The following is a 23,487-nucleotide window of genomic DNA, read 5'->3' as shown; positions in this document are numbered from 1 at the left end:
GATGAAAACATGAGCTTGGATCTCCTTTCGTACCAGTGACAAAGTGCTGTATGAACTGGAAAATCCTCTGCTTAAATCAATTCAAAATCTAACAGGTTTCATTTACTACTATCGTTAGAATAGAAAAGTATCATGCCATCTTTTCTCTGGAATAGAATCTCTATCAGGAACTATAACAAAAGTCATGCAAAGTAATAAACAAATTGATCAATTCGAAGAACACGGAGCAAAGGTAAGAATAATTCCTGGGAATTAAAAAAAAAAAAAACCTCTTTATATTATAGAGAAATCCCTATATTAAAATGGCAATAAAATCCTTTTGAAAGGGACTATTCCCATTAATTTAAAAAAAATGATATTCCACATATCAAATTACTATTCCATTGTATAGTATTCCATTGTATACTATTCCATTCAGTCCACGTACTTGATTTCTCAGAATAGGCTCCAATTGTATAGCTGCTGTTCATCCCAAAATGAACAAAACTGACATAGGATCATATTTACCTCAAAAGAAGATGGCCCTAATTAAAGGAGATCACACACTCCCCCCCAAAAGAAGCTTAAATTATTGTTCAGTAACTAACTTCCCCACTTTCTCAATCTAGATTTGTGAACTCCAGCTGAAATCAGCTCTGGAAATTTCCATTCTCCTGCAATAAATGTGTGCTGCATTTGTGGATGTATACGCATATACCAGAAGCTACATTGCAAGAAAAAAAATTAACTTGATTAATTAATTAAGTGAATTAATTGATTAATTTGGTGGGTCTCAGGAGGTGGGTCTTCTCTGCCCTGGCTCCCTCCTTGTGGAACATTCTCCCTCCTGAAGTTAGTCGCCCCTTCCCTGCTATCATTAAGGAAGTCCCTCAAGAATTGGTTATGTCATCAGGCCTGGGGGTCTTTGGGAATCGGAGACATTCTTAGATGGCTCCACTATGATTGATATTCTGCTGTCTCCATGGGGTTTGTATATTTTAAAATTTTTGATAATATTTTCAATAATTAAAATTATTTTTAATAATTACTTTTTATCTTTTTATGATTGTTTTTATCTATTTGCTGTTTTATTTAATTGTTGTACGCCACCCAGAATCACTTTGTATGAGATGGGTGTCTATATAAATGTGACAAATAAATAAATGTAAATAAATAATAACTATATTAGAATTAATTGCCTATGAATGTGGTCCTCAGAATACCAGTGGTAAGCATGTTCTTTAAAAACAAAATTCTGGAGAGATTCCCTAACTTCCTTCCTGAGTATGAAGAAGGCTGAAGCATTAACCATAATTTACAACTTATAAAAGGGGAGAAAGTCAAGTTGTCTCAACACTTTCTATTTATTCTGAAATCAAAGATGTGGGAGGTTCTCTGTTCTTCACTTGATTTCTCAAAGGTAACAAAGTATTTTACCAGGTAACTGTAAAATGAAGAAATAATTAAATTAATTATTCTTCTGCTTTAATCTCTTTATTACAGATGCAGAATTGTAGTTCAAGGACAAGGTACTTTGGTAAAATTAAAACAAATATATTAAGCAATCTGCATAGCCATTGACTCCCTCTTCTTAACCTGCAGCTGATTTTCTAAATTTCTCAGCCTGAATGCCAGATTCACATATTTGAATATGTAATTGAGTTTTTGGCTTCTTGAATCCACACTAGTAGAAAAGGGATGTAGAACCCCAGGAAGGCTAAGGGGGAACAATATACCATTTTACTCGAAATAGGATTCTTTTTTTTTTTTTCAAGCAGTACAATACAAGGAGAGATTTAGAAAGGGAGACTCATAACAATTTTGGCACATTAACTCCCCCGCCCCACCTTCAGTTGCAAACCCCATCATTCCCCATGGAAGATCTTTTTTTCAAACTAACAACTGGGGAGGTGAAGTAGGGGAATGGCAATCGGCTGAACAGATCCTGTATACTGTATTTACCTCATGGACCACTACCTCAGCTTCAGTGTGAAGGATGTAATTAGTGGACAGAATTATGTTTATCTATGATCTTTACAAAAATAATCAATTGCCTCATCTTAAAATCAAGAATAAAATACCATTATCTGAAGCACAACCATAGATTTATCAATTATTTATAGCTTGACAGATGCATCAAGAAAACTTCAGATATTTTCCTCACTTGCATGCTGTCCAGTTACCATTCTTATCTCTTTATGATAAAGCTACCATTTTAAGCAGACAACCCAATAGACAATGCATAAAAATAAGAACTGGGAAAGCCATGTAGATTATCAAGTCCAGTACTCTGATTAGTGCATAAATCCAAATTAAACCCTTTTCAACAAATGTTTACCCAGCCTCTGCATTAAAACAATTAAATTAAAACAATTAAATTAAATTAAAATTAAAGACTCTGGTAAACAGAAACATACCACCTCCCTTGATAAATGGTTCTACTATCAAGCTGCTCTTACTATTTTTTCTAATGGTCAACTGAAATGTGTTTTTCTGTAACTTAAGTGCAATATACATGCACTCTTGGACAACTATTGAAAACTTGGACAACTATTGAAAACTTGAGACAGGGTGCTTGAGAAGTCCCTATAGTTTTGGTTCTTTAGGTATTGACTTAGCCTTCTGGTTGGTTGTGATGTATGTTGGGTCCCCCCCCCCGCTCTCTCTCTCTTAGTTATAAGGTGCCCAGAGTCATTAAGGAATCAGGCAGCCTTGAAATTGAATTAAATAAGTAAAACAGAGAACAGATCATGGCCTTCTTCTGGGGGATATCCTTGAAGTATGTTGTAGACAGCGCTATCATATCTCCCACTGGTTTTTCTCTTTATAAGAACCATCCATCTCTTTTTAACATACCTAGTTTCCTCAGTCTGTCTTCATATGAGTTACTATCCACCCCTCTGATTAGCCTCATTGCCCCTAACCTAATCTTTCCTCACAAATTTATTCTCCCATCTCCTGATTATCCTCACTATCCTTTTCAGAAATTGTTCTAGTTTGTCTAAATCCTGTTTACAGTAGAGTATCCAAAAAGTGTGGTGCATTCTTAAAAAATGGAATCTAACAGTGGAGAATATAGTGGAACTGTTATTTTCCATGATTTTGAATCTATACTTCTATTTTTGCAGCCTAAACTTGTGTTTGCCCTTTTAATAGCCATGTCAAACTGCTTATTCATTCAGCTTGTGGTCATGTAGAATTCCAACATCCTTTTGACATATACTATTACCAACTCAACAGTGTTTGTTCTCTTATTATTCTCTCATGTGATTCTGCTTTATTCTGTTTGTATCTGTGTATATTTTATTATTATATTTTTTATTATTTGTTTAATAAAATTATATTCAGTAATATTCTAAACATTTATCTGAAGAAAACAATAATAAAAAAGTCCTATCTCACTAATGTTTTAGAGTATCATGAAATGATTGACATGTTGCTATTTTCTGAAGCCATGCTTAGTATATTGCTCATAAATCTGGAGCTCTCATCCCAAAGAGATTCATACTCTATGGATATGAATCTGTTTATATCTTTACTGTATATGGTGCTTAAATAATATGAGGAAAAAGGCAGATATTTACATCAAAGAACTTATAGCTACTAAGGGAGATGAGGAAGACCATTTGCATGATTTTCAACTAAATCTTAAGGGAAAGTAAAGGCTAACAATTTTAAATAACTCAAGAGTGTGCCCCTTGATCTACTGGAAGAAGAGCAGTGTCAAACTTGTTCTACAGAGTTGCCAGGAAAACTGCATGGATGTCTCCATGAAGTTACCAGGAGTCAAGCTTGACTTGAAGGAGACTTTACCTTTACTATTCCCTAGAAAATATTTCCATGGGAAGCCAAAAGAAAAAAAAAAAAGCATGCATTTTCAGAAAATGTTTATTTCTGGATCACTTAAATATCACAAAAAACAACATATGATAAAATTACACCCTACACTTAATATATTCTGAAAGTTTTTTGAACAAAATCTTACAGGGCTTCAATCCAAGGAGTTCCACTGTGGTAATAACTATATATTTTGTGCTTACTTGTGGTTTTGAAGAGATTCTTAAGAAATGGCATGTCTTTAAAGATGAAAATAGGAACACTGAATAGAATGTGTTAGAATTTCTCAATAATCTATTGAAGTCACTATCTTATAGACAATGTAACAACCACACCTTACAACAGCCTATATGTTTTTTGTGGTTCATTTTTTTAATATATCCAAGGATGGGAAGGCTTTCTTAAAATCAACACAATTACTCATTTACAGAGGAAGAGAGACAGAACTGATGTATCTTGTCCAGTCTTGCATAATCCTATACTGATCTGCAAGAATGGCAATAAGGGTCTGTATGGATAGAAATCGCTATCCATGGAGACCTCTATAATCACAAATGTGAGATCAACACAGGGCTAACAGAAGTAACCTGCAGAAATCCAGACAACTGATAGATGGCAGCAAAGATCTACAGAAAACATTCTTGGTTTCCAGCTTATGGCTTTCTAGATTTTTGCAGGCCACTTCTGGTAGCCCAAATTAATATCTTATTTCTTGAAGGAGAAATACTTCTCTCTTAAGAAATATGAAAGGGTGTAATTGCTCTGTTTTTCTTCCAGGATATAAGAGAGTCTCAGAAACTCCTGTATGTATACTAAACCCCTATATGTGAAGGATAAAACTAATGTTAATTTTATCATACGTATACATATCATTGAAGCTACAAAAAAATCACATTCTGCTCATTGATCCATGACTGATGTAAAAGAACTGACATAATTCTGGCTTTCAGGTTCACTCTCTCTCTTACTATAGTCATTCCCATTTCTGTCATAAATCCATACTCTTAGCTGATATCATAGTTAAGTAGTTTGTCAACACTGTTATTTACTGTGATAAATCAGATTTCCATTAATCATGATCTAAAATATAACAAAAAAGAGCTTCATATCCTAATTAAATGTAATCTATGGATCACAGCAATGGATCACAACCAGGCTATTAAATAGGTCACTTCACCTATTCATGAGAAGACAGAAAACATGCTTTCTAAAGATTGGAACCAGAGTAACATCCATACTAGCCAATAGCTACATGGATGATGCTGATAAGGATAGGCCTGGACATTCCAGGCACATTTTAGAGAATTCTTAAAATAGAGCCTCAAAAGCAAAACAGAAGGGAAAATGCTTAAATAACAAAAATTTTAAAAATCCCTCTGTATTTTGGCCTTTTGTTTTAACTGTATTCCCTGTCTTCCAGGGTAATGTGGTGGTGTTATTTCTCCAGGGGCATGGACTGAATATTTTTGGGTCCTATCCAGTGATAACTACTACTTACAAGACTACTCATCTTACCACTCAGCTGAAGAAAAGGTAAAAATGGTAGAGGCAATTTAATTTCAGAAGAATTCTTGTGGGCTAATACTGACTGCACTAGTATTGTAGTTATATTCTTCACATTGATTGACTGCACACTTTGGATAACCAGAAGACTTGTTCAAATATATCACCATTATAACTATTTAAAAGAGGCAACAAAAATTGTCCATCAAACTATCTCCCAATCACTTGCTAGGAATTATAAGCTAATAACTAGACACCTTTATTGGTGTACTGAGTGCTGCAGGGCAACATCTTAGTGGAAAAACAAGCTTGTTTTAAAGACAGATCAATTCTACCTTGAGCCTTGATTTGGTAGCTTATAAATCCAAACAAATAAACAAACTAACAACCCTGTAGATCAATGCTTAGTCTTCCTACAGTTAGCTGAGAAATACACTGCACACTCTTGGGAAAATCACATGTTGCCATATAGATTTGAAGGTAGCATTTAATTCAATACCTCAGGGAAAAATTGTTCATTAACCAACCTCTCCTCACTCTAATTTTGAAACACCTTGAGACTAGTAATTTGCAGGTCAGTTGTGCTTCTCAAGGGCCCTCTACTCATTACCTCTATAGCAGAAAGTGGTGAAATAACACTGGATCATGGCATCTATTCTTTGCACCTACTATATAAATTCATTGGTGTAAGCCCTGTCCGTACCAAACTCCCTCCCACTCCCTCATTAGCCAATAAATGGCAGGCTAATATCAGTTAGCCTAAGTCTTTTAAATATCTTGGTGTTTCACTTGGAAAGAACACGTAACAATTGTGATAACAAAAGCCCAATGTCTCACACATGCTGTTTTGCAAGTCCCAAAGGCCGCAAGCAAGTCCCAGCTCAGGGCAAAGGTCTTGACCTATCTGATTTATGGTGCCGCACTTAGAACCCTTTGGAAATTGTTAAGGGCCCTGCTAGGTCTGTTCCAATGTGTGTCCAACTCCCTGTTAAATTTAGAGTTCAAACTGATCTGCACTAAAGCTAGTATGTGGATTTGCTAGCTAAAATATTGGCTTCAGCTCACCTGTTTTGAGGGCTTTCTGGCCTCCCTGACATTCCAAGATTTATATTATCATGGCTTAAGGGGAATGAAATTGATTTTAAAATCCTAGACTCTCTCTGCTCAGTATCTGATCTCATGAAATTTAATTAGAAGCGAAACAAAAAGTCTTTGACTTAGACCTGCAGAAAAACTGCAGTTCTAGCCCCAAACTGTATTATTCTAGTTTATTTACAAAACCTTTTTCAGCAATTCCCTATCTCACTAACATCCTATGCCCTAAACATATGAGAACTCTGTCTAGATATGGCATGTTACCACAGCATTATTAGAAGGAAGATTTAACTATAGTCTTATGCATGAACTTGTCTGTCCCTGTCCACTGGGGAAAACACAATTAATTAGTCGTTCTCTTCACCGTCCTTCCTGTTAATTTTGGCCTAAGGACCTAACCATGCTTCTTTTGCCAACTACCACAGGGATTCCAAAGATGAAGATTCTACTCTCCTCCTCCTGGTTGATAAGTCAATGATGAATTCTGGGAGGAAAAAAAAGTGCAATCACTACTGGCATTAGGTGTGAGATTGTGTTGACACTGTATTGCATACTATTGTGTACTAGTGATGTTCTCAGTATCTTATAATGCAGTTTTTAGGGAAAAAACTCTTTTATGATGTAGTTTTTAGGCTAATGTATTCTGTGTGATTGTTGACCATAAATAAGCTGCAGGCCCAGAAAAGGCTGAATACCAACAATGCATTTTGTTAAAGATATTTCATCATTTCCTTTTCTCTGAATTAGGAGAACAGAGTATTAAAAATGAAATAAAAAGATTTATAAAACTCAAAACATTATCCAAACATTTTAAAAGCAGAATGGAAAATCAGATAATAATTTGTTACAGAAAGCATTCCATTGATTACTACAGCAAATACTTAAATTTTGTTTTATATCTTTAATGATAGTAGTTTATTTTGTTCCAAGAAGCAATTTCTACCACTCTGGAGAAGAATGAAAAACACTGCCTTTTTCTGATTGGTGAAATGAGAATTCTGTTGTCCAGATTATATGTTGTTATACTGATCCTTTCCAATCTGACTATTCATAAATGTAAAATGTCCATAATCTCTCTGAGTAATTATCTTTGATGAAAACTGAATGAGAGATATAAGTATGGCAGTGTTTATTCTCCTGGACTTCTCTGTTGAGTTTGATATTACCAGTTATGTTATTCTGTTGTGTTTTAGGAACAGATCTTATACATACTATTTTATGGTGGCTCTTAAAATTTCTAGAATAGATTCAGATAGCAGTACTGGGAGACTCCATCTCTAGGGTGTTTCATCTCCACTGTTTTTTATCTCAAGGATATTTGTTGGATATCTGCAAAAAGAGGTAGTTCAGATATTCAGGCATAATGTTATCACAGAGCTCTATTACTCATTACACTTCCCCAACCAAATTTTGGGCAACTGTCAAGACTTTCGTTATATGAGAAATGTGAATGTATTAATTAATTGAACTTTAAATAATAGAGGATGTACTTCTCTTGGCTGGAAGAAAGGAACAAAACCCACTCGATCTACGGTTGTTCCTGCTCAGTCAGGCAGCAGCTGCATCCAGAAACATTTCTCCGCAGATTGAGCTAATATAAGCAAGTATAACCTTTCTTAAAGAAGGCAGAGCATGCCATAATAGGGGCTGGCTGTATAACACATCCAGACATTGCAATTGCTACAAAATACAGCAGCTGGATTATTGATGGGAACGTAAATCCTCATTATATAAGACATATTATAAATCTTAATCTTAACCTATTTCCAATTTATTTCAAACTTGACATTTGAAATCAGAGTTCCTCAAGAATACGTTGTTGTTGTTGTTGTTTAGTCGTTAAGTCGTGTCCGACTCTTCGTGACCCCATGAACCATATTGCGCCAGGCCTTCCTGTCCTTCACTGCCTCCCTGAGTGAACCATTAACTTAAGAACTATCTTTTTGATTGGCAGGAGACCCTTCTTCATATCCTTCTGTTATTTTAACAGTCATTATAAAATGCCATACACGTATTGGGCAGCCTTACTTGCAAGCACTAAGTGACCGCCCAGAGTAACTTTTTGTGAGATGGGCGGTATCTAAATTTGAAAAATAAATAAATGAATGAATGAATGTTAACCTAATATTGTATGGATGTGCATTTGCTTAGACTGAAATTTGCCCAAGTTTAAGAATTTGTTCTGAATGTGTTCCAGTTCTTTCAAGAAAATAAGGTGGATAAGGCAAAGACCCATTTGAAGCCAGCACTATTTTATTTTATTTTATTTTATTTATTTTATTTTATTTTTGAGAAGTGCCTTTGGGTTACTCACAAGCAGAAGATGGAAATTTATCGCTTGCCCAACACTGTTCCAAACCAAGAGATAATGTTGAGTCTTCAAAAATAATTAGCTTTGACAGACCTACCCTCCATTTTAAAACCATCCAAGTTAGTGGCCATTACATCTTCCACATGTTGATTATACTTCTTTTCATCTGTTCAATCTCCTTCCAACCAGCTTTCCTGGGATGACCCTTAGTCCTAATGTTTTGAGTTTTTTGCCTTTCAAGTTCTCCATTTTCAGCATGTTTTAACAAACCTAAATCATGCTCACCGTTGGCTACTATGTTTCCAAGCTACAGCATGGGACCCGGCTATTTGAGGGATGGTCTCCGTTCAATCACATTTACCTGTCCCATTAGGTATAGCAGAAAAGGCATGCTCTGGTCCCCTTGGCCAGGGAATGTCATCTGGCAGGGCCCAGGAAGAGAGACTTTTTGGTTGTGGCTACCAACCTTTGGAACATCATCCTCCTTGAGATCAGATTGGCCCCAACTCTGCTGGCTTTCTGTAAGGCCCTGAAAAGTTTGGGTGTGGGGACCCAGCTGTACGGTAGACCCTGTGCAGTGGTTGTATTGATTGTTATTGATGGATATTAGAATACCTCAGCTATGGATTTTGTTGTATGGTTTTTATAGGCTTTCATATTGATTTTATTCTTTATTTTATTTTAATATTGTTTATTTTTATTTATTTATTTATCACTGTTCTTTTATTATTTTGGTGTTTTTATACTGCTTTTTAATTTGTGAGCTGCACAGAGTCATAGATTTGAGATAGGAGGCTATATAAACTGAAATCATAAACAAAGCCCCAAACATTCTATAGGGGGTTTTTTCCCCATGCAGCAGGTGTTTCAGAGAATTATATAACCACTTAGGAATAGAAACGGGTTTCTTCCAAAAGCCACTCTTACAATGGTGAGCAATTCTGTTCCTGTCCTTCTGCAGGTATAAATTTAAAACACACTGCTTGTTGTTACCTTACACTTTTTTTCTACCATAACTTGTATTCCTTTTTGTTCTCCTTAATATGGCATACTTTCCATTTCCTGAAAGAATCATAACTTTTACCACTTCCTGGACACTATTAGAAAGCTATGCTGACTTCATCATGGATATCGTTGACCTTTCTTACCTTGTGAAATATATTCCAATACAGCTTCAACTATTGTGATGTTAAAGAATCTCCAGGCACTATAAAGTAATTTGGGTCTCTTGACCTTTCCTTCAATCACTTTCACTAATCCCCTCATATTTCAGAAGTACCCCTTTTCTTCGCAAAGGTAACTTTACAGGATCCTACTGGCATATACCATTGGCACATATGGTAAATGTAATAGCTTTTGCTAAGATTGTCCTCATCATTACCTTTCATGCTTCAGTGTGTGTGTCTCTTGTCAGTTTTATCCTGACTGTGAGGTCCCACTTTGGACAGAAGCTTAGTGCATCAATATTTGAATCCAATAATAAATAAGTTAGCTTTATTAACAGCATGTGAGGAAACAAATGAAAAACTGGAACATAAAGAATTGGAACAGTAATATTTTTGTCAGTGGCTGCTAAACAACTTATGACTTGTTTATGGAAGACAGGGAATAATGTTTCAGCATCAGTTTAGATTCAACAAAGCTGGCAAACAGATAAAGAAGAAGAAGGCAGAGGTGGGCATAGAGCATTGGCACAGTTGAATATGATATTCAAATAATTTGCATAATTTGCATCTGAAACTTCTTCCTGTTATTTGTATCACAAATGTGAAAATGAGAAGTTCTTTTTATGCACAGCAAAACATTTCAGGCCCTTATCATTTAATTTGATTTCCATCACCTTTGTAAGAATGCAGGGAAAAAGGCCTCTCTCTTAATCTTTTTCACTGATGACACTGAGATTATAGTTGACACCTTCTCCATAAACAGCCTCTCCCTCCCCCCACCCGCACCATTGTTATAAATAGGAAAATATTCATTATTTCTTCTTGTTCTTTGGAAACTCAATTCATTTACTTTTGTTTTGACAATTACATTTTCTTTGACATTAAAACCACAATACTGCAATTTCTAGGAAAAGTATTCTATTCTCAGCTAGGGTAAGAGGCATTTTGATTTGCTATTCTGTGGAATGCAATGAGTAAATGCCAGCAGGATGACAGGTAAATGCCAACACCCATTCATCCTTGTTTGAGAATTGGAATAATAATGTCAGCGGGAACCTACAAAGACAATGCAGGTACAGTATACTAAAACATGATTTCTTGAATTGAGTAAGCTACAGTGACTAAATTCATACATAGTGCTAAGCCAGTGGGTCTTTAACTGGGGGTAGTTTGGGCATATCCTGGGGGTAATGAAGCAATTTGTAATTTGTTGCTTATGAGTTGAGGATCCAGTCTGGGACTGGGCCTGCCAAGACGCTTGTGTAAAACAACAGTCTTGGTGGGGTGGTTGTTGTTTTTTTTTTGGTGGGGATAATGACATTATTCAGAACCAGGAAAAGGGGCAATTGGGTCAGACAGTTTAAGAACCACTATGCCAAGCCATAAACTATAGTTTACTGGCCACAACAGCTGGATTCACACAACATGCTAGCCAGAACAAACCAACCTACATATTAGCTTACTGCAATATGACACTGATTAAATTCAAATTAAAAGAGAAGAATTCCTTATTTCTTTTCAGTTTTTGTCTTGACAATAAGACCTGAGTGCTCCTTCGTGAGAAAACGCTTCCACTCTCACATGCTGGTGCTTTTTTAAAACAAACGTGGAAAAGCATATGACTATCCCACTTCCCCATCTATTACATCACCAACTTTTAACTGGATTTTTAAATCAATCCACAAGGAGAAATGTAATGGGTGCACACTTTGAACTGAGCATCCAGATAAGCCCATCCTGACTGGGAAGCATGTAATACTTGTCTATAAAGAAGTCTATAAGGAAATATATCCCTTTGATCTAAACAATAGAGTTTCAATGCAGTACACACTGTTTGCATTCTCTGTCAAGGAATTAACATTTCTAGACAGGGTGGGAAACAGTTACATTAACAATGAAGTTGTGTAATATTTTTTTGCTTATTATCCTCTTACAGTAACCAGCAAATTTAGTTTAGTTTTTAACCTTAGAGGATTTGCTATCAATTAAATTTCATCACTATGCACATTTAAGAAAATAGAAAACACACTTGCTCAGAAGCAAGTCCTTAAAGGTATTTTAGCAATAGCTTCATATTTTGATGTTTTGTTTTCAACTGCAAGTGCTCCACATCCAGGTAACTAGACAGTACCTGACCACAAGCCAGCCAAGTGGTGCAATTATTCATACTATTGGTAATAATCACGTCTGCATAACTGGTACATAAACCTCTAATTACAGAGTCAGGATATCCAAGGCTTGGGAAACAACACTAGCTTCACAATATGAATTTAACAAGCTGAAACGTATACACTGCTAAAAAAAAAATCTTTCAAGGAACACAAATCCTGCCAGATCTAAAATGGAAAAAGACCCTTTAAGCTAACCGGGGGTGGGGGTGGGGAGCAAATTTGTACCACTATTGCCCCTACCCTGGTCTTAATCTCTAGGCCCAAATAAATTACACTTCGATATTAAAATGTAATTAATCTGAACACCATAGGAGGAAGTATTTGTCAAATGTTTGAACTGTGTTAAGTCTTCCACAGAAAAGTACAATACTACAAAATACATTAACAAGTTTGTAACTGAACATCCACCCTCTTCTAGTGATGGTTTAATATCTATCAACAACAGTAGTATTAATAATAATTTTTCTATATTCTATACATTTGGGTTTTGAAATTCTTCAAATGTAGAAATCTATTCTGAACTTACTCCATTTCCAATTGATCCTAAACAGCAGCGAAGAACTAGCTGGGGAAGCCATGGGAGACAACGGAGCTTCTCCATGGACCTGTTAATAACTCTCTTTAAGAACAAACATACTGACCAGAAGGCTCAAGGATGAGACTAAGGTGGCTAAGTTGCTTTTATCTCTTATGAGAATCTCTTATGAAGATAAGTATCAGCTACTATGGGACTTAGAAATCTAGCCAATCATTAGCTCCTGGGTTTAAAGCCTGTGTCTCTTTCTCTACCCTTAATAACAGGCAGACTTCTTGCTTCCCATATCTCAGAATTGAATTTTGAAGGCATCTGTTTGATAAGGATCTTGACTATGGACTAGTGGGAAAGCCTACTGAAAAGGAAATATAGGACAGTTGGAAGTAGCATCAGGTTCAACCTCTGGGCTTTCATTTAAAAACAAAAATAAACAACTCAAATCTCTAATCCAACTTGTCCCAACCTGGTGCCCTTTGATGATACATAAAATAATATTTAGGTTGAAGTCTGTCTGCCATTTAGGGAAACCCTGATTTTTTTAAAAAAACAAAACTCATGAGTGTTTTAAACCATGGTTTCTTGAACAACGTAGAACCCATCAAGAAGACCATTCATAGAATGTGTTAAATTACATCAGGTGATTTATATGAATATGCACATTGCTGCCTTAACTTTGTCCGGTACATCTTTTTAACCCTGGCCAACAGCTCCCCTCTGGTTAACCATGGTTGGGAAATATTGAGTAGTTGCTATTTCTGGTGCAGTTAATTCCTTTTCTACCCACAACAGAAAATAAAGGTACTTTTGTATATTGATGGTTATTGTTGATATGATGTTTAAATAGTTATTTATATCAAATGTTCATATCCCTTTTTATTAAAAGTTTCACATTCTTTTTTACTTTTTACTAAAAATGGTTACTATTTAACTTGTGCTGATAATGTAATTAAAAAATTCACTAGCTGACTTTGTGTCAGTCACTTTCTCTTAACTATTCTCAGCTACAAGGCTGTTGATCTTAGAGTGAGATTACACATAACTTGTCTTAAGGAAAAAAACTTACCTTAAGGAAAAAAATGATATAAATGTAATAAATAAAAATATAATATAACTAAACAGCCACAACAAATACATTTTGAATATACTGCTTGCTTTTTGTCATACCTCTTCCCTCTCCCACCAAAGTGGACAACTCTTGATAGTTTAGACCACTGACTGCTAGTATATTTTTGGATGCCAGCAAAACCTGCAACTCAGCCAACCAGAAAGTTAATAGTAATTAAGGAAAACATTACCAATCAGTTTTTTAGAGTGTGCCTTAGAAAGACCCTTAGGATGTGTTTCAGTTTATTGGTAGTAGACAATCTCTTATCCAAACCAAAGGCAAGATCAAATTATTTCCCAGTCCAAGAGAACATAGAAAATATGCACTTGGGTAGTCACTTGCCAAAATGCATGCTTAAGAATCCAAACTACAATATTAAGGAGTAAATGAAGCCTCATGAAGAGTCTCCTTCAAAGGAGAGGAGTCACTGAAGCAATAATTAGTTTTCAGTCTAGGTTAGGATCTTGTAGTTACTTGAACAAGTAATGTCTCTAGTCTTCATAGCTTAAGTCCTCTGAACCTGCTTTACTTACTCTTGTGCTTTTACTAACCTTTAGACACTATTCCTTTCTAAACTGCTTCAGAGTATTTTGCTCTTCTTCCAGCTATAATTTTGCTTCTTGAGTTTCTGGGGGGGGAAAAAACTGTATATAAAATAGTAGAAAAGTGTAGGAAAAAAGTGACTGTAAACCAATTAGATGAAGTGTCTCCAGAGCATCACACAAATATTTTTGTTCATGCAACAGAGTTTTATCTCATTTTGTTGCCCTTTCCCTAAATGTACTCCAGAAGCTCTATTGAATTTTTGGAAAAAATTATAAGATATTAGGAAAGTTGCAAAGGAAGTAGAACCACTCCTTCTTCATGATAGTTTATGGTCACACAATAAAAAAATTAGTACATAAAGTACATTTACATTAATTGGAAGCATATGTGAAAATATGGGAGCAAGAGGAGAGAATTATATGCCCAAGTGCAACTCACATTGAAGAGATACTGAAACGGTTCGGTCAAAAGGGGTATTTTCACACAACAGAGGGCTTCTCTTGCTATAACTGTGAAATCTTGAAGCAAAATAGAATCCCCTGATAAAAAGGAAGAAACTGAAACCAAAATTGTTGAAAGAAATACTCTGTGGTTCAAAAGAAGACAATGGCAGTCCAGACCATGGTCAATAGTGAGGTGCGGAAGCACTCAACGCAGAATTCAGACCTTTTTTGTGGGAAGTTATCTTCACTTGGGGAGCATGATCCAAAACACCCTGTTTTAGAATTGAAGAGACTTGATCCATTAAAGATCTTCAGCATGACTTCTGGTGTCTTGTGAGAATCTCAAGATAGGTAGCCAGGCATATCTACCCAGTGCCACAGTTTCAGCCATGAAAGTTGCAGTATAATCAGGAAACTATTTTGAGATTTGGACTTGTTTCAAAAAACAATGTCCTTCAAATAAAAATGCAATAGTGTCAAAGGAATCCACATGCCAATACCAGTAAGGAGTGCACGGACTGACACTTCAAGATGGGCCCCAAGAAGTCCAGTACAGAGCCTGTAACCCCATGGGAAAAACAATAAATAGACAGTATCAATAGAATAAATTCAGCCAAGAGATCCAGAAAATGGTGAAGAAGCACAAATATGATTTCACAAAATCAGGATTGAGTGAATATGGTAAAGAGAAGAGCCTAGTCATATCTTTCAATCTGAAAAAGAACGGAAGATGGGTATGTCAGTTGCATCTTGGGCTAAGCTGACATGCACTACCAGGAGCAAAGTATTTATTGGAATCATCTAATTCAGTAAAACTGGAGCCAAGAAGTTTAGGTCAAGGAAATGATCTGGATCAGTGGATCAGCTGGTGCTTTTAGCAGCTATCAGCACTGTTCTTGGCACTTTAGCTAGATAGCTTACCCAATAAAGAAAATGCCCAACTGTGAGCAGCAAAGTCCTGCAATTCGAGTACTGTCAAAAAGGTGCTCTGATTGCCTAGTGGGACACACTAGAACAATGAATGGGGGGGGGGGATGAAATGTTTTAATTGGTTTCTAATGACCCAGGGATAAAAATGCCCTGGATAAAAAACAAGATTTTTTTTCATCTTGTATGTGAGAGTTTGGAATCCTGGAGTTTGGAAAAGCAGCTGAAGTTTGGAGTTAAGAATCCTCAATATACAAAAGTATGCACCAGATCTCAGGCTACTTCTATTATTAAATATAGTCCACATTTCTACCCAAAATACAATAAGAATATTAAAGATTATTATGCATACACAAAAGTGCACCTTGTACACTGCGTGAGTCTCTGATTAATTCAATTTCATTCATTGTCTCTGAGTGAGACAATTAATACAACTTTTAAATAATTCTTATAAATAAGAGCTGAACTAAGCAGAACTGTCTATTTCAAGAGTGATCCAGTAATTTACTTCTAGAAATTTCTTGGCCCACTCCATTGGAACTGCAGATTTGACATACAGTAGTCTGGTAAAAAGTTGTGGTGTTAAGGTGGGTGTTGAACGAACAGTTACTGTTCGTTCCCTCCCACCTCAGAAAATGTCCTTCACTCAACTCGAAAGGAGGTGTGCAAAGCTTTGGAAGTGTTGTTGGACTGAAATTTGTGTCAAAGGTATGCAATGTTCTTAAAAGGACATACATGTACAGTCTTTTTTAAAATGACCCTGTTAAATAACCCCTTTTTGCCATTTTGTCTATTGAATAAAGTAAGTGAAGCACCTCAAACCTTACCTCAAAACCTTTGCTAAAAGTGTTTTCCTTTCCTATTCTTCATCTCCCCCACTCATCTCTCCAAACTGGCAAAAAAGACAGCAAAGAAAATTTTGGCACCACATTAATATATTCTCCCCAAAATTCATAAATCATATTTTCATCACCTAGCCAAAATTCAATCTCCTTCTCCACTTCATAATTAGAGCCGTTATGTCAATGTAATTACCGTTTTCCATCCCTTTATTTCCAAGATAAATTCTTTATAAATTAATATAAGATTCTGACTTTTTTATTTAAAAAATATAAATAAAACATGAAACATATGTTAGGAGACTCTAGAATGCATCTTCCTAAAAGATAACTGTGAAGAAAGGGAAACACCAGCTGTGTGGCAGTGGAAAAACATAATAAATGGAAAGTAAATCCAAAAAATATATAATTGTAATCTCTATCTGTTAATTTACTTAAATTATTTATAGAGCTGCTCATCTCATCCAAAAGTTGTGCCCAACAATACTAGTAGCCCTTTTTGTTATTGCTGTTCTTCCTCCTCCTCCTCCCCCAAAAATTCAAAAGTTTCAGTTGACAACAATTAAAAGTTCCCCATTCTGACCAATTTTGTTTACCATAATTATCCAGAAATCTCTGCCAGTTTCTTTTAAGAAAAATAGCTTGTTTCTTACTCATTCCAATTTGAACTGGGAACTTTCCAGCATCCCAAGCCTGCAGGAATTTTTCTAAATAAGGTTGTCGCGTGATTCTGAGAGGGAACAGGCCAGCTGTTCTTGTGGTGGTGTCAGCCGCTTTCAGTTGTGCTAGCTTTTCATGTTGCTTCTGTGATTCCAGGGTTTGCAGTCTAGTTGATTCTCTCACAGACCGGGTAGCCCCTGAGGCTTCTCCCCAATGCCCATGCACTCCCCTTAAGTACCTGATTACAGCTCTTTCTTCATCAGGCAAAGGGTCTACAAGTGAGAGTGCCCGCATGATTACAGGTCCCGCACTCCCACTCTGCTCCCCACGGCTCATCCGTGGAGGACACAAGATTGGAGTCAGATCATCCTCGTCCCTTCAGAAGTATGACAGGGATGGCAGATCAATGGGAGGGGCAGAGGGCATAGCATTTTGAACCATCAAAAGACTCGTCGCTCAGCCACACTCTCCTTCCGTGAAAGGTGTCCAGTGTACCTAGTTCACTTTCCTATGCACAGTCTAACCATTCTCCTTTCAGCCATTCCTTGCTGGACTGGCAGGTTTCCTTGGTCCCACAACTGGACCATGAGCCCCAATGGGCTCCCTAGGGGTGTGTTCCTCCCCTGTCCCATTTTTTTACCTTTTGTGTTCTCTCCCAAGGGACTACCAGCTAGTGCTTGCCCCCCTCCTGGCTCCTCAGTTGTCTGCCTCCTCTGAAGACGAGGGGGTGAACTCACCCTCTTCCGGCTGTTGCATGTTCCATGACTGAGGCGGGCCAACTGAAACCCAGAGGGGTGCCACGCTGCAATCCCGGATGGGGCTCCAAATGGTTGCCCATGAAACTCAGGCATCCCAGTTGGCATAGAGCTGGAAAGAACCCAGTCCCTGAATTTGAAATAGAAACACCTAATACCTTTGCAAAGTGGCTTTTTTAGCACCACCCCAACAATACGAACCACAAGTACTTCAGGCAAAGCAAAAAGTGTTTTATTAAGAGGGGGCTCAAGTCTTTAAATAGGGTACAGAAACTAATGGTACATACATTTGATATATGTGATGCATCAGAAAGCAACAAATCAACAATAAAAGACACTGATGTTCAATAAAGGCTCTGTTTTGTTAGACGTGAGAAAAGACAAACACTCTTAAAATAAGTTGCATCTCCTTTCCCATACAGGTTTGTTTCTTTAACACTTGCAACTTTAATCAAGGACTTCAGAATACAGCCCTATTGTTTGATTGACGGTCCCTGAAAGGGCTAGTTTTTGCACATCAAAGGAAACGCCTTTGGCTCAAAGGAAAACATGGTTTCCTGATCTTCAAAAGGAGACAGACTGCCATGCTAAAATGCTAATATCACCTTTATTAGAATGCTAATAATAAATCCTAAAATTCCATGTACCATTGCCTATGAGATTAGTAGCTAAAATCAAGATTACTATTTCTATTTTGGCCACTTCTAAAACTAGACCAATTAACGTTTGATGTGCCATATTTGGATCTTTGTCTCTGAAAATAGCTAATGATAGTAAAGGTATACAAAATGTATTATACTAATTATTTCTGAAATAGTATGCAATACTTTCTGCAAAAGCAAGAAGACAGTTCGTATGTTCAAAAGCCAACAACATGCAGAGAGTGAGGGAATCCTGCTGCTTGGCTTGAAAGTTGTCAGATGCCAACTGTGGACCATGTTCAGTTTATTCTTGTGGATTTGCATGGATGTTTTATCATGTTGTCTTCAACATTTTATTCCACTGAGAGTCAGTGAAAGAAAGGCCTAAATCTATCCCCCATGTTAAATAAAGGCTGGGCGATTTCCTATAATGATTATAGAAAATCCATAAAACATGGAAATAATATTTTTGTGTGGAGTTGGGTCTTAATGTATAAATCTTCAAATTTACTAAGAGGTTGTGCAGCTTCCTGTTTAGCAACCAGATACGAAATCTGCAAATTTTTGGATCCAAAAGGGAGTGAAGGACCTGAGTTTAATTTAATGAACTTCCAAGGCAAAAATTTGTTATGCTGGACTAAACTGTGCAATGTAAAAGGCTAACACTCTCTCCACTCTCTATATTGTCCATATTTCATCTCTCTAGTGAATTCAGAATGAAATAGCAAACGGAGCAAGAAAGATGTGGCTGAGATGAAACTACGCACCCAAGGTTTCAAAATTTCAAGAGCAGTTTTAAGGTTTGGATTATGTGTGGGCTCCATTAGAATGGCAAGAAAAATCAGTTAAGAAGTTGAGTGAGAATTTTCACAAGGAGTCAAGAAATACCAACAGTAATAACTGAATGCAGGCATTAAGTCATGAAGCTGCCAAATATAAATGGAGGTTTTTGATAGTAAGCTGCCTTTCACTTACTTTACTATATTTCAGTGACTCAGATAACTGGAACCTCTTCTCCTGATTAGTACTCTATACATATAACTTCCCCCAAAATTATATTTCAGCCCAAACACTTTTAATAAGGGGAGTTATAATTTCCAGATCATTTTTGACACAGTTTTTACTGAAGAGGTACCTAACATATTGGAAACTAGAAAATCTAGAGAGTTAACCCAAACAGATTCCTATTGTTTAGGTTACAGAGAAGTTAAAGTTCAACTCTGCCTTTATTATTAGAGTCCTGATGCAATGTAGAGATTGGTAAGTAAATGAAAGACACACTTTGTCTAGGGTAAGAGAGGAATAATAGCACATCATTAGCAAACAAACCCAATTTATGTTCCACTTCATTGACTTTTATGACTCTTATCAGCAAATCAGCGTAACATGCTCTGCAGGGAAATCAATCACAATACTGAACAGCAAGTGCAAGGGGACAAACCTGCCTTGTGCCATTCCAACTAACAGGCATCTAATCACATTCGCTGATTCAAAGGACAGTTTTGGTGTTGCATAACATGGCTCTGAAAATACAGGTTTGTTTGCTTGTTTGCAGAACATTTGGCATAACACATGAAACAAATTAGACCACGCTAAACTGCTGAAAGCTTATGTATAACAATAAGCAATTAAGAAGCAGGAAGTTGAACAGTACTGCCAGTTAGTGCCAGTTCATGCCATATGACATATATCAACTTTGTATAAAACCATAACGGTCTGAAGGTAAGTAGCTAATGTACAATAATATTATGTGCAAGAATGAACATATATGTTCTGAATTGAAAACATGTACTTTTCTCAGACATGCTAAGGGTTTTCTCTTTTTCATTGTGCAAGTCATTCACAAAAATATTTAACAGTACCAGGTCTAAGATCCCTACTGCATTCCATTCAGCACCTTCCTCCAGAATGTCATAGCATATTTTTTACAAGTCCTCTGCTAAGACCAAGATGTATAATGTCAACATTGCCACAAACTAGTAAGGAAGTCACCCAAATAAAATAAGTACGTAGAACTACTAATACTAATTTAATGCTAAAATATTTATTGCTTTATTACCTATTTTAAAGTCAGACTGATATGTTTATAATTCTCCAGATTTTTCCCCTTCTTTTTAAAGAGAGGTATAGCATTTGCATTCTTCCAGTTTTCTTTCATTTTCAAGAATTTTTCAAAGATACTGGATCGAGTTTGGCCAAGCCATTACCAGGGTTCTTCAGTGCCCTAGAATGTTTCGCTTTTGTTTTTAATAATGAAAAATATAGGTTTTTTCCCCCCGGGAAATTAGAATTCACCTGATTTTGGACTTCTAAGTTCATTAAAGATGAATAGGCAACTGCTGACCATTATCTTCATCAGCTTTAACTTATAGTCCTACCCTTTTCCCTTCCTCCTCACAATTTCCCAATGCAAAACATGCCTTCTTGTAATAGTAAATTGAGACCAAAGTGGAGTTGTTTCATCTTTTCTTTGGTATCTATTATAATTTGTGCCATCTTCATTGAGCAAGCAGTATCCTCATTTTTATTTTTATTTTATTTTGAATATATCTGAATAATTCCTTTTTGTTCTTATTTTCTAAATACACATAAAAACTGAACCTAATAATTCATGAACAAATTCATTTATGGTAAGCTTATCTAAGTTGGCCAGAGTCATGTATTTGAGATGGGTAGCTATATAAATCAATTAAATAAAAATAAATAAATACAATCTAAACAAATTCTGGCTGTTATTGCGAAAGTCCTAAACAGTACAATACTTTGGTACATCAAACAACACTGTGCCAGAATTGAATTTGCCCATCTGGTCAGGACACTTGAGAGTTGGCCTGCAGAAATTTCCCTCCCCTTGAGAGGTTCACCTGGTGCAGGTGAGACAACAAACTTTCTGTGTCACTGCTACCCCTTATGAAATACCACCCCCCCCCCCAGTCTATGGAGCCCCTCCCCCTTTTGCTGCAATTCTGGAAACAGGCTACAACTGTTTTATTTCAATGTGGCTTTGGCCCCAGTTCTGAGCACCTGTCATGCGTTTTATTGCCAGTCTTATCCTTGCTTTTCTTTCTGGCTACCTTTTGTTTCAATATGCAATTGGATTTAGCTTATTTTGTTGTTGCTGTTCTGCTGCTGCTGTCAGTTTTGTTTGGTGTTATATACCACCCAAAGTCCTTGGGGATTGGGGTGGGTCACAAATACTGTAAAAGAAATACACACAGACACACATATACATCATTTCAGTTAGTTTCTCACAGGTACGTGTTCTATATTAGAGAGAAAGTGCATCTTTCAATACTATTGACCCTGATATCCTTCTGGACTTAGGATTTGGAGCTATAATTATACAACTGATCCAGTCCTTCCTTAGAGGCTGGTTTGAGAATATTGGGGAACTCATTCTCAATCCCACAGCTGTTAGTGTATGACACTCCTGACCATACCATGTTATTTAACATATAAATAAAATTACTGTAAGAAATAATCTAGACATTGTTACCAGTATGTGGATGATACACAGCACTGTTTACTGTCATCTGCTGCCACAGATTATGGTAACAAACTCCACATCACTGTCTGGGGGCCATAATAACTAGCTGCTGGTGCAAGAATAGAGGAAATTCAGACCAAACATAAGTGTTGGGCAGGCAGAATTCCTGAAATCAGAAAGCAACCTTTTTGGAATAGGATATTACTATTCTCCTAGGAGAATTACATTAGCAGTTTGTAATATTTGTAGATGAGGCTGTGAACCTACATGCTCACACTGCAGCTGCAGCAAGGAACATGTTTGGCCTTTAAAGCTATAGCACCAGCTGAAAGCACCAGCACCTTTCTTCACAAGATCAAACCTGAATTTTTGACACATATTCCAATTGTATCGAGATTAGATTATTGCACACTGCTCAATTGGTGACTATTTATTAAGACTTTCAAAACCACACTTGGTCTAGAATGCAGCAGCAAGCATGCTGATATGTACTTGCTTAGAGGATCATATTATTTTGTCTTGCAAGGGCTGATTTGGTTACAATTTGATGCTGAGCACAATTCAGAGTGTTAATGATGGTCCTCTAAGTAACAGAAGAATAGAGGGGCCATTTAGGCTAATGAATCCCAAATTCTGCTTCCTGCAAGAATCCAAATATTTTCAACAGAAGATAATCCAACCTCTACTTGACTACTTCCAGAAAAGGGGAGCCCATCACATTTGTGAATAACTGGTTCTACAGGTAATGTAGAACTTCTCTTACTGTTAGATGTTTTTCCTAACATTCAACTGGAATATCCCTTTTGTTATTATATACTGTATAACAAAATAACAAATATTTTGTCACTTAAATTCATTATTTCACGTGTTACACCATGGAATAATTGAGAATACTGACATTCTTCTGTCTGACAAACTTTTGGGCATTTCAAGAATGCTGTTAAATCCCCATCTAGTCTCCTCTTCTCAAACTTAAACATTCCCATTCTTTCAATCTCTCTTCATCGGATTGAATTCCAAGTCTCCTGATAATCCTTGCTGTTTTACTCTGAGTCTGCTGTACTCCACTGAATCTTTTTTTAAACGTGTTGCCCCGAACCAGTCACAGAACTCCAAGTGGGGATTGCACAATGCAAAATAAAATGGAATTATTGCTTCCCATGATTCCTACATGTCTGTTGATGTAGCATAAAACTGCATTTGTCTTTTTTACAGCCACATTACTCTGCTGCTCATATTCAGTTTGCAATCAATTAATATTCCAGGATCTTTTCACAAGTACTATTTCTAAATTCCCATCCTATACTTGTGACTTTGATATCTGTTTCCTAAGTGAGTAACTCTGCAATTGATGAGGAGCCATTGATGAGCATTTGTAACATAACAGTTCCAAGCAAGCTATGTTGCGACTTGCCATCTAGCCCACACTTAACAAGCTTACTAACCAGAATGTCACAAGAGGTTTTGTCAGATGCTTCACTGAAATC

The 23,487-nt window shown here is 36.5% G+C and overlaps 1 protein-coding gene across 5 annotated transcripts in view; it reads right to left on the bottom strand.

Moving 5' to 3' along the window:
* The window catches only part of SUPT3H (SPT3 homolog, SAGA and STAGA complex component), a 271,532-nt gene that overhangs the window by 181,052 nt on the left and 66,993 nt on the right, over positions 1 to 23,487 (bottom strand). The window contains exon 2 of one of the 5 annotated variants that reach the window (XM_088133742.1): positions 7,627 to 7,743. The exons of the other annotated variants lie outside the window; for them this stretch is intronic. The gene's annotated coding sequence lies outside the window, so the exon portion shown is untranslated. The remainder of the gene's footprint in view (positions 1 to 7,626; positions 7,744 to 23,487) is intronic. 5 annotated transcript variants of the gene reach the window in all.

The sequence above is a fragment of the Python bivittatus genome, unplaced genomic scaffold (assembly GCF_059951505.1).
Source record: "Python bivittatus isolate LINGU-HERP-01145 unplaced genomic scaffold, Pbiv_v1 ctg000020_np1212, whole genome shotgun sequence".
Classification (NCBI taxonomy): Eukaryota; Metazoa; Chordata; class Lepidosauria; order Squamata; family Pythonidae; genus Python; species Python bivittatus.
The sequence above is the reverse complement of the archived record's forward strand: the minus strand, read 5'-3'. Positions and strand labels throughout refer to the sequence as shown.